The sequence below is a fragment of the Felis catus genome, chromosome B4 (assembly GCF_018350175.1).
Source record: "Felis catus isolate Fca126 chromosome B4, F.catus_Fca126_mat1.0, whole genome shotgun sequence".
NCBI classification, from domain to species: Eukaryota; Metazoa; Chordata; class Mammalia; order Carnivora; family Felidae; genus Felis; species Felis catus.
The window spans coordinates 36450217-36467417 of record NC_058374.1 but is presented as its reverse complement, the minus strand read 5'-3'; the positions used below and the strand labels follow the sequence as shown (position 1 = coordinate 36467417).

Below are 17201 nucleotides of genomic sequence, written 5' to 3'. Positions count from 1 at the left end.
GAGCCACCCAGGTGCCCCGATTTAGGATACCCTTTAAAATGCACACCAGGGCAAAGCTGAGCCAAAGCCAACTGGTGCCTCTGTGATTATGTCAAACCTCCAGGGTTCACATGGCTTAACTCTGGGTGACTTCCTCCTGTTGATCTAACCCTAGACCCAGGAATATGAGGTGAGCTTTTGGTTAGACTGGTATCAGATTAATTTTGGTATTTGGAGAAAATGAGAAGGTGGGAGAGACAGAGAAGGAAGAGAAAGCAATAAATGTATCATCACTTTAAAGCTGTCATAAAGATTGTTAAGTTGATTGCATACAAATTAAAATTTCCATGTGGCAAAAATAATGAAGGCAAATCAAAACACACACAATAAACTGAGAAAATATTTGTAGTGTATATCATGACAAACCCAAAAGAAAAATGGACAAAGGACCTTCAAAAAATCATAAAAGAAGAAATACAGATGGCTTTCAAACCATAAATAATTGATCAACCTCATTTTTAAAAATGTTTATTTATTATTTGTTTGTAAGAGAGAGAGACACCAAGAGCACGAGGTGGAGAGAGGCAGAGAGAGAGGGAGACAGAGACTCCCAAGCAGGCTCTGTGCCAGCAGCACCAGTGTAGAGCCTGAAGTGGGGGCTTGAACCCTCAGGAACTGTGAAAGCATGACCTGAGCTGAAGTCAAGAGTTGGACACTTAACTGACTGAGCCACCCAGGTGCCCCTGGTCCACCTCATTTTTAACGAAAGAAATGTAAATTCAAATTATAAGAGATGTAATTTTTCACCTAATAGATGAGTAAAGATGAACAATTTTTGGATAAATCACTGTGTGAGAGAGGATGTGGAGAAACAGGTACTCCATGCATTGTTAGTGGAGTAAAAATTGGTACCACAACTTTGGAATAATCTATCAAAATAAAAATACACGCATCTTGGGGCGCCTGGGTGGCGCAGTCGGTTAAGCGTCCGACTTCAGCCAGGTCACGATCTCGCGGTCCGTGAGTTCGAGCCCCGCGTCAGGCTCTGGGCTGATGGCTCAGAGCCTGGAGCCTGTTTCTGATTCTGTGTCTCCCTCTCTCTCTGCCCCTTGCCCGTTCATGCTCTGTCTCTCTCTGTCCCAAAAATAAATAAACGTTGAAAAAAAATTAAAAAAAAAAAGAAATTAAAAAAAAAATACACGCATCTTTTGATCCAGTGAACCCACCTCTATAGAATTATCCTAAACATATGTGTATACAAAGATGTTTGCACAAAAAACCTTCTTACATCAGTATTTGGGGAGGAAAAGTCTGAAAGAACCTAAATGCCTATCAATAGAGGGAATGAATATTAAACATGGCTATTATATAAATTGAAAAATACACAAAATGGTTCATGGGCATATCTATGAATGCATGTGAAAATATACAAGCTTACTGAAAGGATACAACAGATTCATGATAGCACTGGATGGGAGGAGGAGGGCAGGATTGACTGTGAAGATCATAGAAATTTTTTTTTTTTTTTTTGGTCTTAGACTATTTCAACTTTCTCTGTAACATTTTACCTCATTTATGTAAGAAAAAAAAACCGTTATGACTAAGCATTCTCATCAGCTCTGAAACTTTGTGTATTGCCTCCTACTTTTCTGTATTTTTCCAGAAGGCATGATATAGATCAGTGGGTATAAGGTGATATCTTTTGTGTAAAAAAAAAAGGCACCTGTGTGCTTGGTTACATGGAACCATCTCTGGAAAGATAGACAAGGTGACAATGGTTGATCGCTGGCAAGGGGAACAAGGAAGTGGGTGAGGGGTGGGAAGGAGATTAATTTTTCACTGCACATTCTGACTCTGTATTTATTTAACCATGTGAGTGTATTACTTAATAATCATAAAGAGCAAACAAAAAGCATGTGTTAAGAGCCAGCTCTGCTTAGAGAGCAAGATAAGCATTGCCTGCCCTCTAGATCTGGAGTTGCCTCGACTTTACCAAGAGAAGAAAGGGCATCTTTTGGTTCTCTGAAGTCTTTGCCTGAGGAGAGAGAGAAGGGGAAAGATGGGGTGCGCACCCTCAACCCCTGCCGAGAGCCGGGAGCAGCTATTACCACACCAGTTGTGTAGTGCACAGGCAGGAAAAAACACTGAAAAATGTCCAGTATGGCAAAGACAAGTATATTTTAGGGAGTGAGAAGGAAGCCCATGGCCAGGCAAACTTTCAGATAGTTATTCTGTTTTCAAGTCAGAGTCCTCAGCAAGAAAACAAAACAGTCCAATCAATGGAAAATAAACTATGAAAACCTTATGACAAACATGGATGAACCCTGAAGACGTTATGCTAAGTGAAACAGACCAGTCACAAAAGGACAGATACCATGTGGTTCCACTTCTATGAGGGACCTACAGTAGTCAGAAGAGACAGAGAGTAGACTGCAGGTTGCCAGGGATGAGGTGGGAGTAGGGGATGGGGAACTCGTGTTTAATGGGAACAGAGATTCAGTTGGAAATGGAAAAGTTCTGGAAATGCATGGTGGTGATGGAGTCACGGCAATGTGAATGTACTTACTGCACTGAACTGTATGCTTAGAAATGATTAAAATGATAAATCTTATGTGATGTACATTTTACCACAATTAAAAAAAAGAAGTTGCCTACCTAGCTGACAGTCCTGACGAGCATAAAACCATTAACTAGTCATTAAAGGTGCTATGTGGAGCACCTGGGTGGCTCCATGGGTTAAGACTCAGACTTCAGCTCAGCTCATATCTCAATTCCTGAATTGAGACCCACCATTCCTGAATTCGAGACCCACATAGGATTCTGTTCTGACAGCTCAGAGCCTGGAGCCTGCTTCAGATTCTGTCTGTCTGTCTCTCTCTCTGCCCCTCCCCTACTTGTGTGCTCCTCTCTCTCTCTCTCAAATAGTAAATGAATAAACTTAAAAAAAAAAAAAGGTGCAATGCTTAACCGGTCTTATTATTGCCCCATGAACCTTAACCAAACCCTTCTTTATTTTTTTCTCTATAAATTTTTTGATGAGAGTGTGAGTTACAACTCTGACATTCAGACATAAACAGGCGTGCATGCGCGAGCTATTAACATAACTATATATATATATATACATATATATATATATATAACTAACAACAAAACTAAACTAAACAAACAGCTTTTAAGTGATGAAGATAGTGAGCCTTACTCAGATTTCCTTCACACAGGTGGAAACATCCAATGAACCATTGGATGAACCAAATGAAGCCATTTCTGTTTTCTGTAATGGCCAAAAGGGGAGAAACATTGCAACTGTGGGAGGACCTCCCCCCGGCCCCTCACTCCTTCCACACAGCAACTATCCATTGGTAATGTTCAGGTGAATGACATTTCACTGCTTTTTGACCTTTCCACCAGTGTCCTAACTGAATTTCCTTTCAAAGACAGTGTCATAATATGTGTGAGCGAGCATATCTCAAGCTCTAGACTTTAGGGAGAGTCCTGGTTTCTGGACTTTGAACAGAACTAGGGCAGAGGGAGTCTGGTATCTGAAAGTGATATTGCTGTCTACTTATGCCAGCCAAATGCTGGTTTTGTAACTTTGTGTAGCCATGACCCAATCCCTGCTTGCCCCAACACTGATTAGCCCACTTCATTGTGCTCTTGTTATTCAAAATAACAGTCTGAGTGAGAGCCAAGGTGTCCTGTGGCATGTCACCCTATACTGCCTCTACCAATGACAGGGCCCATTTGGTGTGCCCAGCCCAGGCCTGTGCTCTGGTCCCCGAGCCTCCCACTCAGCACCATGGGATCCGTACATGGCCTACTGGCATGGAAACATCACTGCCATTGGACTCTGACTAGAGAGAAATTGAAAAATACCCATCTTTGATTGGGAAACCTAGCTAGAATATTTCTAATCTGCCTTGACCCTTGTCTAAAAAGAACTTTTATTTCAGTTGGCGTTTATTTGTCTTACAAATGGGAGCTCTGGCTCAGGGAGGAGGATTGGGTAGAAACAGACTATTACAGCAATTGGGTACAATTTGAATCCTTGACACATTAGGTTTTTTGTTTTTTGTGTTTTTGTTCTTTTTGTTTTGTTTTGTTTTTGTTGTTGTTGTTTTGGTATTACCTTCAAATAATCTCTGATTATCAGAAACATCACCAGCTTTTGCTTTCATAGACCAAAGAACACCTCAACACATCTTATTTCTTTTGGTGTTAGAAAAAACAGGGCTCATTCTATACTCTTACTACCTCCAAACATTCAGGCTACAGGGGATACTTGGCTTCTTCCACACTCCAATCCAACTCTCTTTCTGAAGAACATGGAGAGGCAAGTACTAATATCACATCTCCTTCTGTGGGCTGAAGATTTGAGGGTGGAGGAGAATCAGCTCCTGAAGGAGGGAGAATGAACCAAACCAGAAAGGGGATTCATGGACCTGTTTGGGCCCTTTAAAGCTTTCCTTGAAGACCTTGCCTGGAGGCAAAAGCCTCTTTATCTTGGAGCAACCACAGTTGTCACCTCCTCTTCACTCACTTCCAAAGCTAATAGTGCCTGACTTTGTTTCCAATGCAAGCAATTCTTTATAACGTCCCTCAGACAGGCACTCTCTCCCCCATTCTCTATTTTTATCCCTACATTTTTCTCGTTACTGGTACAGGTCTTCCACAAAACCGGTTAACGGAGGGAATCCTGATGATTTGTTCATTCATTCACCTTATATTTGCTGAGCACATAATTTACAAACCACTGGAGGTTTAGACTTCATTCCATTATTTAAGAAATGATATAGTTTACAACTCATTTGGAAAGACTTTGCTTGTTAAGTTTCTCACTTCAACTAAATTATAGTTGTTTTGTTTTGTTTTGTTTTGTTTTGTTTTGCAGTATGAAGTTGTTGGTGTGTTATTAGTGTTCAGGACAGTGTTGTGAGTCACAAGTCTACTCCTGACATCTGGTAAAATGTCTGCCACGTTGGCCCCAGTGTACTTACACCTGTAAGTGCTGTGTTCATTTTACCCTGTGGTTCTCACTGGCACCAATGTCTGAATCTTGAAGCTGGCACAGTATAGCTTTTCCCTAAGATTCAGATGTACTTTTTCACCTTTAAAAACCCCAGCATTTTAACTTTACCAATACAGCTAAACACACATTGTTTTTCCTCCCAGTTGCTCCTAAAGCTGGATGTTCCTGGAGTTCTATGTCTCTACCAGGCCTATCTCAGGTCCACAGTAGGGATAAGAAGTACACAGAAGCTTCAGCCTAAGTCCCATTGCTGTAACTTTGGTGCTCAAGGGTCTGCTGTTCCTTCCTACTTTTTTCACATTGATGCCATAGGGCTGGGTTTTTACTTAGTTTCCCTGTCTAGGCCTCTAGTTTCCTGCTGAGATTAAAGACTGCAGTGTCTGTCTTTCCGTATTGGTTCCTTTAAGGACCCCTCTAAAGTTTTATGTGATCCTGGTGAGGCTATGAAGACCTCCTCCTAATCCCTGGATAATAAAGTGCGATAGGTGTGTGGCCTAGGCTGGCCAATCAGAGGGCCCTATCTTCCTTAGTGGTGGCGGTCAGTTCAGGAATAGGTAAAACCCATGCCAGTCCAATCAGAACTCTCCTTAGACTTTTTTTTTTTTTTAACTAAAGTTACCTGGAAAGATGTTCTCTATCCATTAGGACTGCTGAGCTTGGGGAAAGTGAGACAGGAACAGTTAACAGCCATCTTGACTTTGGCAACAGAGCCTACATGCTAGGGAAGCCAAGCAGAGGCAAGGAAAGTTCAGAGATAGAGTGAGTGGTGGATTGGATTATAGCTTCCAAATCTTCATGCTTAATTTGAAATTATATATATAGAGAGAGATAGATTTATCTATTTACCTATCATCTATCTCTATTCATCTCTCTCTCTCTAATCTTTTGCCATTTGACTTTGCATTGCCTCCCACTAGAGTAAATGGAATTACATCCGTGCCCATTGACTTTGGACTTGGCCATATGACTTATTTTGACCAGTAGAGCAGGGATGAAAATGACCAGTGCAGGGGCTCCTGGGTGGCTCAGTCTGTTAAGCCTCTTCGGCTCAGGTCATGATTTCATGGTTTATGAGTTCAAGCCCCACATCAGGCTCTGTGCTGACAGCATGGAGCCTGGAGCCTGCTTTGAGTTCTGTGTCTCCCTCTCTCTCTGCCCCTCCCCTGCTCACACTCTGTCGCTCTGTCTCTCTCTCAAAAATAAACAAACATAAAAAAAAAAAGAAAGAAATGACCAATGCGCCCATTCTAAGCTGAGGCCTTATGAGTTTCCACCAACAATTTTGGATCTTCTGCTCTCTCCCATGGAAAGAACAGATAGCTGTTCATCCCTCTGCTTTGGTCCCAGGATGAACACATGGAGCAGATCTGTAGCTAACCTGAAGACTGTAGTCCAGCTAAGCCCATCCATGACCAGCCAATATTAGCTTAAACATAGCCAATCTACAGACTTGTCAGCAAGAAATAAATTTTCATTGTTGTAGGCCACTGAGATTTTGAGTTACTTGTTACACAGCATTGAGGTGAGGGGGCTAACTTGCTACAAAACATGTTTACAGCAAAAGTGATTAACATAGATGGCCAGTGAAAAAGAGTTGTGAGTGTATCATTTAAACCTTTGATCACATTGCATCTGAAGTTAATGCCACCCAATTATGTGAGTTTCTATTATTAGGAACTAAACAGGTCCCAACCAATGCAAAAATCCTTCGTAAGCTCGCAGGATATAGTCTTATAATCTTCACTAGTCCTTACCAAATCACTCCCTCAGAATATTGGTTCTGTATATCTGCTAGCATCCTGATGTAAGTGGTCAGATCACAAGCAATAACACTATTGCCACAGCCTGACCTTTAATCTGACCCAACACCCAACAGTTTTAACAGAGCTGGTGTATTCCAACTGCCAAATAATCATCTGTCCTTTGTCCTAAGGGCTGATATCTGTCCTAACTACAGCTGAACTTGCCCTAACCCTTGGATGCTGCCCTTTTTAGATCCAGCCTCTGTCACTGGATCTGTTTCTTCAGTTCCTTTGGTCTACTTAACACTTGGCTGTACTCTTGCCCACAAACCTACATATCTGAAACAGAATACACTTTTACTATGACAAGGTAAATATAGCAAATATAAAAAATAAGTGCAAGATAAACATTTCACCTTAATTCGTGATGTTATCTTTGCACTGCAAATAGAATGTTTTTTTTCTAACTTACCCTGAATTCTATTCTGGAGTTAAATTTGTGAGGAGAGGAAATCTGAAAATGTGGATCAACTTGGTCAGAATCTAGAAATAGGAGGATGGAGAGCAAAACTGGTGTATGTCCTCCCATGGAGCAGGTGCATAGCTCCAAGAAAATCCACATGCTAGCAAGGATTATTTATAGAACATAGATGACATTAGGCCAAAACTTTAGATTGCTCTTTAGACTCCCTAATTCTTCTTTTTAAAACACTATATAATTTTCAGACATTTATAATATATTTTTAAAATTCAAGCACAGATAATAATATAGAAAACACAAATAATATAACAAACACCTCTACTCTCACAATCCAAAATTTCTGTTAAATTTTTGTCTTATGTGCTTTATCTTTTTTCCCGCAGAGAAATAAAACGTTATGAATGTAGCTAAAGTCCCTTTAACCACGACTCTTAGTTCTTTTCCCTCTCCCTTTCCATCCCATGAGCAGGTAAGTTCTTTTTAATTCAAATCAATGCCATTTTACTGTTCAGGTTGTTTTGCCACTTGGTTTTAGTTCGTGTGTGTGTGTGTGTGTGTGTGTGTGTGTATGTGTTTGAGAGAGAGAGCGAGAGAGAGCATGCATGAGCAGGGTAGAGGCAGAGAGAGGGGGACAGAGGATCAGACACTGTGCTGACAGCTGTGCTGACCTGTGCTGACAGCAGAGAGCCTGTTGCAGGGCTGCAACTCAAAAACTGTGAGATCATGACCTGAGCTGAAGTTGGACACCTTTAACTATGAGCCAACCAGGCATGCCCACGTGTGTGTTCTTTTGATAGTATATGTTTATTCTCTTTTTAATTTTATTTAAATCCAAGTTAGTTAACATACAGTGTAATAATGGTTTCAGGAGTAGAATTTTGTGATTCATCACTTACATAGAACACCCAGTGCTCATCCCAACAAGTGTCCTCCTTAATGCCCATCACCCATTTAGCTCACCCCCCACTCAACACCCCTCCAGCAACCCTCTGTTTCCTGTGTTTAAGAGTCTCTTATGGTTTGCCTAGTCTATGTGTTTTTGAGATCTATTTTTTTTCAACTTTTGTGTGAGATCATATTGAATGTATTCTACTGTAACTTGCTTACCTCAAAACACATTATGTTTTGCAATTTATAGCAGGGGCACCTGGGTGGCTCAGTCGGTTAAACATATGATTTTGATTCAGTTCATGGGTTCAAGCCCCCTGTTGGGCTCTGTGCTGACAGCTCAGAGCCTGGAGCCTGCTTCAGATTCTGTGTCTCCCTCTCTCTCTGCCCCTCCTCCACTCACTCTCTGTCTCTCAAAAATAAATAAATGTTAAAAAAATTTTTAATTGAAGTATAGTTTTTAGATGTACAACATATTAGTTTTCAGATATACAACATGATTTGACATTTGTATATATTGCAAAATGATCACCACAATGTCTAGTTACCACTTCAAAAAATCCTTTGCAGTAATTGACCTATTCAGATTTTCTATTTCTTTATGAATCAGTATTGGAAGACTATATGTTTCTAACAATGTTTCTGTTTTTTCCCAGGTTGTCAAATGTGTTGGCATATAATTGTTCATAGTAGTGTCTTATGATTCCCTGTATTTCTTTGCTATCAAATGCAAAATGTGACATCAAAAATATAAAAAGTTATGGAGAGGGACTAAAAATGTAGAGTTTTAGAATGCATTCAAACTTGTTATCAACTTAAAATGGATTGCTTTTTGACATCACAATTTACATCTTTTTATTTTGTACATCCCTTAACTAATTATTGTGGTTATAGTTATTTTTGCTACTTTTGCCTTTTAACCTTCATGCTAGCTTTGTAAGTGATCAACCCACTACCTTTACTATATACTTTTATTGGAATTTTACTCTCATGTGTTTTCTTCTTACTAATTTGTGCCCCCCTCCCCCCCTTTTTTTAGCTTAAAGAAATTCCTTTAACATTTGTGTAGGACCAGTTTAGTGGTGATGAAATAATCCTTTAGCTTTTGTTTGTCTGGAAAGCTCTTTATCTCTCCTTTACTCTTTTTTTTTTTTTTTTAAAGTAGGTTCCATTCCTAACATGGGGCTTGAATTTACCCCCCTGAGACTGAGAGTCACAGGTTCTACTGACTGGGCCAGTCAGGTGCCCCTCTTTATCTCTCCTTTAATTCTGAATGATAACCTTGCCAAATTGAGTGCTCCTGGTTGGAAGATTTTCCCCTTCAGCACTTTTGAATATATCAGGACACTCCATTCTGGCCACAGCATTTCTTTTTCACATTGTGCTTTGTTTTTTCTCTTGCTGCTTTTAAGATTTTCTCTTCATCTTTAACTCTTGACATTAAAAAAAAAATTTTTTTTTTAACGTTTATTTATTTTTGAGACAGAGACAGAGCATGAACGGGGGAGGGCCAGAGAGAGAGGGAGACACAGAATCTGAAACAGGCTCCAGGCTCTGAGCTGTTAGCACAGAGCCTGACGCAGGGCTCTATTTCACAGACTGCGAGATCATGACCTGAGCCGAAGTCGGACGCCTAACCGACCGAGCCACCCAGGCGCCCCATTAACTCTTGACATTTTAATTATAATGTGTCTCGGTGTGGCTCTCTCTGGGTTTATCTTTTTTGGAAGTCTTTTGGCTTTCCTGGACCTGGACGTTTGTTTCCTTCCCCAAGTTAGGGAATGTTTCAGCTATTATTTTTTCAAAGAAATTTTCTGCTCCTTTCTCCTCTCTCTTCTCCTTTTGGGACCCCTCTAATGCAGATGTTATTCTGCGTGATGTTGTCTCACTTTTTAAAATTAATTTTTCTTCTTGCTACTCTGATTGGATGAGTTCTACTTCCCTCTTTTACAGCTCACTGATTCTTTCTTCTGCTTCATCGAGTCTGCTGTTATACCCCTCTAATGTATTTTTTCAGTGCCGTTATTGTACTCTTTAGTTCTGTAACTTCTGTTCGGTACTTTATTATATTTTCTGTCTGTTTGTTGAAGTTCTCACTATGTTCATCCATTCTTCTCCTGAGTTCAGTGAGCATCTTTATGATCATTATCCTGAATTCTTTATCACATAAATTACTTATCTTTGTTTCATTAAGATTTTTCACCTCTGGGGTTTTACCCTGTTCTTTTTTAGGGAATATACCCCAGTCTCCTTATTTTGCTTAACTCTCTCTTTCTATACATTAGGTGAAACAGCTATCTTTTCCAGTGTTAAAGGAGTGGCCTTTTGTAGGAAAGAAAACCTATCGTTTAACTTTGCCTTAGTTCTTGGTTGTTTCTCCAACTTTAGTGATTGTCTAAGCAACCTGATTTATTCCTTTAAAAAAATTTTTTTTTAATGTTTATTTATTTATTTATTTTTTTCTTCAAGGTTTATTTATTTTTGGGACAGAGAGAGACAGAGCATGAACGGGGGAGGGGCAGAGACAGAGGGAGACACAGAATCGGAAACAGGCTCCAGGCTCTGAGCCATCAGCCCAGAGCCTGACGCGGGGCTCGAACTCACGGACCGCGAGATCGTGACCTGGCTCAAGTCGGACGCTTAACCGACTGCGCCACCCAGGCGCCCCTTAATGTTTATTTTTGAAAGAGAGAGAGATAGAGTGCAAGCAGGGTAGGGGCAAAGAGAGAGGGAGACACAGAATCTGAAGAAGGTTCCAGGCTCTGAGCTGCTAGCAGAGTCCAATATGGGGCTCGAACCCACAGATAGTGAGATCATGACCTGAGCTGAAGTCGGTCACTCAACAACTGCCTGAGCCACCCAGGCACCCCAACCTGATTTATTCCTGATAGGTCCTAGTTATTGAGAGGCTTCCAGTTCCAGAGGGACAGTCTCAGCCCCTAATTTCAGGCTAATTGGAAAGTAGACCCTCAGGCAGCAGCTTTAAAGGTATGCAAATATATACAGTCCTGTGGTACCATAAAGGTTAACCTTGCTGGCCTCCAGATCAGGAAATCTGAAAGTGTCTCCTTGGAGACAGTTGCAAAAATCAGGACTCCAGATGAGTCCTTTCTGGGAAGTACCAGAAAACTGCAGCAAGGCCAAGGGACAGTGCAAAGATGGCATCCCCAGGCTACATTCCCTGAGAGCATTTCTGTAGCCTCTGGGTGTGTGGCTACCCAAAATTTGCTGCTCTATTCATGTCTTCTGCCCATTAAAAAAAAATTTTTTTTAACGTTTATTTATTATTGAGAGACAGAGAGAGACAGAGCATGAGCATGGGAAGGGCAGAGAGAGAGCAGGATACACAGAATCCGAAGCAGGCTCCAGGCTCCGAGTTGTCAGCACAGAGCCCCACGCGGGGCTCAAACTCACAAACCTCAAGGTCATGACCTGAGCTGAAGTAGGTTGCTTAACTGACTGAGCCACCCAGGTGCCCCTCTGCCCATTTTTTAACTGAATTATTTGTTTTTTGGGTATTGGGTTTTACAAGCTCTTTATATATTTTCGATACTAACCCTTTATCAGATATGTCATTTGCAACCATCTTCTCCCATTCCAAAGGTTGCCTTTTAGTTTTGTTGATTATTTCCTTCACTGAGCTTTTTCTTTTCTTTTCTTTCTTTCTTTCTTTTTTTTTTTTTTCTGTAGTCCCGGTAGTTTATTATTATTTCCCTTGCCTCTGGGGACCCTATCTAGAAAAGAGTTGCTAAGGCTAGTGTCAGAGATATTACAGACTGTGCTCTCTTTGAGGATTTTTATGGTTTCAGGTCTTTTTTTTTTTAATGTTTATTTATTTTTGAGAGAGAGAGAGAGAGAGAGAGAGCATGAGTGGGGCAGAGACAGGGAGACAGAGGATCCAAAGCAGGCTCTGAGATGTCAGCACAGAACCCGATTCAGGCCTCAAAATCATTAGCTGTGAGATTATGATCCGAGTCAAAGTCAGAGGCTTAACCAACTGAGCCACCCAGGCGCTCCTGGTTTCATGTCTTGCATTGAGGTCTGTAATCCGTTTTGAATAGATTTTTGTGTATGGTGTAAGACAGTAGTTCAGTTTCATTCTTTTGCATGTTGCTGTCCAGTTTTCCTAACACTATCTGTTGAGGAGACTGTCTTTTTCTCATTGGATATTCTTTCCTGCTTTGTCAAAGGTTAATTGACCACATAATCAGGGATTTATTTCTGGGCTTTCTATTCTATTCTGTTCTATTGATCTATATGTCTGTTTTTGTGACCTATATGTCCGTTTTGATTACTTCAACTTTGTAATACATAACTTAAATTTTGGAGTTGTGATGCCTCCAGCTTTGCGTTGCTTTTTCAAAATTTCTTTGGCCATTCAGGATCTTTTGTGTTTCCCTACAAAGTTTAGGATTATTTGTTCTAGTTCTGTAAAAAGTGTTGTTGATATTTTGATAGGGATTGCATTAAATGTATAGATTGCTTTGGGTTATATAGACAATTGTTCTTCCCATCCATGAGCATGGGTTATTTTTCCATTTCTTTGTGCCGTTTTCAATTTCTTTCATCAGTGCTTTATAGTTTTCAGAGCACAGGCCTTTCACCTCTTTGCTTAAGTTTATTTCTAGGTATCTTATTGTAACTGTAAATGGGGATTGTCTTCTTAATTTCTCTTTCTGCTGCTTCAATATTGGTGTACAATCATGCAACAGATTTCTGTAGAATGATTTTGTACCATGTGACTTTACTCAATTTGCTTATCAGTTCTAGTATATTTTTGCTGGAGTCTTTGAGGTTTTCTATATATAGTATCACGTCATCTGCAATAGTGAAAGTTTGACTTCTTCCTTGCCTGTTTGGATTCCTTTTATTTCTTTTTGTTGCCTGATTGCTGTGGCTAGGACTTCCAGTACTATGTTGAATAAATATGGTGACAGTGGACATCTTAGTCTTCTTCCTGACTTTAGGGGAAAGGCTCTCAGTTTTTCCCCATTGAGGATGATGTTAGCTATGGGTTTTTTCTATAAGGCCTTTATTATGTTGAGGTATGTTGCTTCTAAACTTTGTTGAGGGTTTTTATCATGAATGGATGTTGTACTTTGTCAAATGCTTTGTCTGCATCTATTGAAACAATCATACAATTCTCTTTTTTTAATTTATTTTGTGAGAGAGAGGGAAAAGGGGAGAGACAGAGACAGAGAGAGAGAGAGAGAGAGAGAGAGAGAGAACAAGTGGGGGAGGGGCAGAGAGAGGCAGAGAGAGAATCCCAAGCAGGCTCTTCATTGTCAGTGCAGAGCTCGATGCGGGGCTCAAACTTCCAAACTGTGAGATCATGACATGAGCCGAAGTCAGACGCTTTACCCACTGAGCCACCCAGGTGCCCCACCATCATATGATACTTATCCTTTCTCTTATTGATGTGATGTGTCACATTGATTGATTTGCAAATATTGAACCACCATGGCAACCCAGGCATAAAACCCACTTGATCATGGTGAATGTTTTTTAAAATGTATTGTTGGATTTGGTTTGCTAGCATTTTGTTGAGGAATTTTGCATCTATGCTCAAATATTGGCCTGTAGTTTTCTTTTTTTGTGTGGTGCTTTTATCCAGTTTTTGTATCAAGGTAATGCTGGCCTCATACAATGAATTTGGATATTTTCTTCTTTTTCTATCTTTCGGAATAGTTTGAGAATAGGTATTAACTCTTCTTTAAATATTTGGCAGAATTTGTCTGTGAAGCCATCTGGTCCTAGACTTTTGTTTGTTGGGATTTTTTTCCCCAAGTTTTTTTTTAATGTTTATTTTTGAGAGGAGGAGAGAGACAGAGACAGAGCATGAGTGGGGGAGGAGCAGAGAGAGGGACACACAGAATCTGAAGCAGGCTGCAGGCTCTGAGCTGTCAGCACAGAGTCCGACATGGGGCTTGAACTCATGAACCGTGAGATCATGACCTGAGCCAGTGTCAGATGCTTAACTGACTTGAGCCACCCAGGCACCCCTTCCCAAGTTTTTATTTAAATTATAGTTAGTTAACATATACAGTAAAATTGGTTTTAGGTGTAGAATTTAGTGATTAATCAATTACAATAACACCCAGTGCTTATCACAACATCACAACTGGCATCACAACCCAGTGCCCTCCTTAATACCCATCACCCACTTAGCCCATTCCCTACCCACCTTCCTCCATCAACCCTGTCTGTTCTCTGTAGTTAAGAATCTCTTATGGTTTGCTTCCCTCTCTCTCTTCCCCCCTATGTTCATCTGGTTTGTTTCTTAAATTCCACATATGAGTGAGATCATATGGTATTTGTCTTTCTCTGACTGACTTATTTTGTTTAGCATAATACATTCTAGCTTCATCCATGTCATTGCAAATGGAAAGGTTTCATTCTTTTTGATATCTGAGTGATGTTCCACTGTGTGTGTGTGTGTGTGTGTGTGTGTGTGTGTGTGTCTGTGTGTACACCACTTCTTTATCCATTCATCAGTCCATGGACATTCGAGCTATTTCCATAATTTGACTATTGTTAATAATGCCTGCTATAAACATCAGGGTGCATGTACCCTTTTGAATCAGTATTTTGTATCCTTTGGGTAAATACATAGTAGTGCATTTACTGGGTCATAGGGTAGTTCTATTGTTAACTTTTTGAGGAAACTCCATACTGTTTTCCAGAGTGATTGTACCAATTTGCATTCCAACCAACAGTGTAAGAGGGTTCTCCTTTCTCCACATCCTTGCCAACGTCTATTGTTTCCTGTGTTGTTAATTTTAGCCATTCTGACAGGGGTGAGGTGGTATTTCATCATGGTGTTGATTTTCATTTCCGTGATTACGAGTGATGTTGAGCATCTTTTCATGTGTCTGTTAGCCATCTGGATGTCTTTGGGAAAATGTCTGTTCATGTCTTCTGCCTATTTCTTTCTTTTTTAAAAAATTTATTTATTTATTTATTTATTTATTTATTTATTTATTTAGAGTATGTGCACATGGGTACAAGCAGGGAAGGGGCAGAGAAAGGGAGAGAGAAAATCCCAAGCAGGTTCCACACTGCCAATGCAAAGCCCAATGTGGGGCTTGAGCCTATGAACCTTGAGATCACAACCTGAGCCAAAACCAAGCGTCAGATGCTTAACTGACTGAGCCACCTAGGTGACCCACTTCTGCCTATTTATTACTGGATTATTTATTTTTTGGGTGGTGAGTTGGATAAGTTCTTTATGTGTTTTGGATATTAACCCTTTATCAGATATGTCAGTTACAAATATGTTCTCCCATTCCATAGATTGTTTTTTAGTTTTGTTGATTTTTTCCTTCACTGTGCAGAAGATTTTCATCTTGATGAAGTCCCAATAGTTCATTTTTGCTTTTGTTTCTCTTGCCTCTAGAGATGTGTGTAATAAGAAGTTACTATGGCTGAGGTCAAAGAGGTTGTTGTCTGTATTCTCCTCTATGATTTTGATGGTTTCCTGTCTCACATTTAGGTCTTTTATCCATTTTGAATTTATATTTCTGTGTGGTATGAGAAAGTGGTCCAGTTTCATGCTTCTGCATGTTGTTGTCCAGTTTGTTTTTTGAACATCATTTGTTGAAGAAACTGTCTTTTTTCTATTGGATATTCTTTCCTGCTTTGTTGAAGATTGTTGACCATATAGTTGTGGTCCATTTCTGGGTATTCTATTCTGTTTCACAGATGCATGTGTCTGTTTTTATGCCAGTACCATATTGTCTTGATGACTACAGCTTGTGATGCCTCCAGATTTTCTTTTCTTTTTTTTTTTTAATATTTTTTCTTTATAATTAAAAAAAAATGTTTATTTCTGAGAGACAGAGCACAAGTGGGGGAGGGGCAGAGAGGGAGGGAAAATCCAAAGCAGGCTCCAGGCTCTGAGCTGTCAGCACAGAGCCCAACCTGGGGCTCGAACACACACCGTGAGAACATGACCTAAGCTGAAGTTGGACGCTTAACCAATTGAGCCACCCAGGCGCCCCTGCTTTTTTTCAATATTATTTTGGCTATTCAGTGTCTTTTGTGGTTCCATACAAATTTTAGTATTGTTTGTTCTAGCTCAGGGAAAAATGCTGGTGGTATTTTGATAGGGATTGCATTAAATGTGTAGATTGCTTTGAGTAGTATAGAGATTTTAACAATATTTGTTCTTCTAATTCATAAGCATGGGATGTCTTTTCATTTCTTTGCATCCTGTTCAATTTCTTTCATAAGTGTTCTATAGTTTTCAAAGTACAGATCTTTTACCTCTTTGGTTAGGTTTATTCCTAGGTATCTTATGGTTTTTGGTGCAATTGTAAATGAGGATTGCCTTCTTAATTTCTCTTTCTGCTGCTTCATTATTGGTGTATAGAAATGCAACAGATTTCTGTATGTTGATTTTATATCCTGGAACTTTGCTGAATTTATGTATCAGTTCTAGCAATTTCTTGGTGGAGTCTTTTGGGTTTTCTACATTGAGTATCATGTTGTCTGTGAATAGTGAAAAGTTTGATTTCTTCCTTTCCAATTTGGACACCTTTTATTTCTTTCTGTTGTCTAATTGCTGAGGCTAGAGACTTCCAGTACTATGATAAATAACAGTGGTAAGAGTGGACATTCCTTTCTTCTTCCTGACCATAGAGGAAAAGCTCTCATTTTTTCCCTGTTGAGGATGATATTAGCTGTGGGTCTTTCATATATGGCCTTTATGATATTGAGGTATGTTCCTTCTGTCCCTACCTTGTTGATGGTTTTTATCAAGAATTCATGCTATATTTTGACAAATGCTTTTTCTGCATCTATTGAGAGGATCACATGGTCCTTATCCTTTCTTTTATTAATGTGGTATATCACATTGATTGATTAAGATATTGAACCACACCAGCAGCCCAGGAATAAATCCCACTTGATCGTGGTGAATAATTCTTTTAATGTACTGTTCAATTTGATTTACTAGTATCTTGTTGAGAATTTTTGCATCCATGTTCATTAAGGATATTGGCCTGTAATTCTCCTTTTTTTTTTTTAATCTTTATTTATTTTTGAGAGAGAGACAGCATGTGAGCAGGGGAAGAGCAGAGAGAGA

At 39.8% G+C, this 17201-nt stretch overlaps 1 long non-coding RNA gene across 2 annotated transcripts in view; it reads right to left on the bottom strand.

The window, feature by feature from the left end:
* The window catches only part of LOC102900339, a 50477-nt gene that overhangs the window by 10419 nt on the left and 22857 nt on the right, over window positions 1-17201 (bottom strand). For both annotated transcript variants that reach the window (XR_002159458.3, XR_006600473.1), the window contains exon 2: window positions 5625-5723. This is a non-coding gene — a long non-coding RNA (uncharacterized LOC102900339). The remainder of the gene's footprint in view (window positions 1-5624; window positions 5724-17201) is intronic.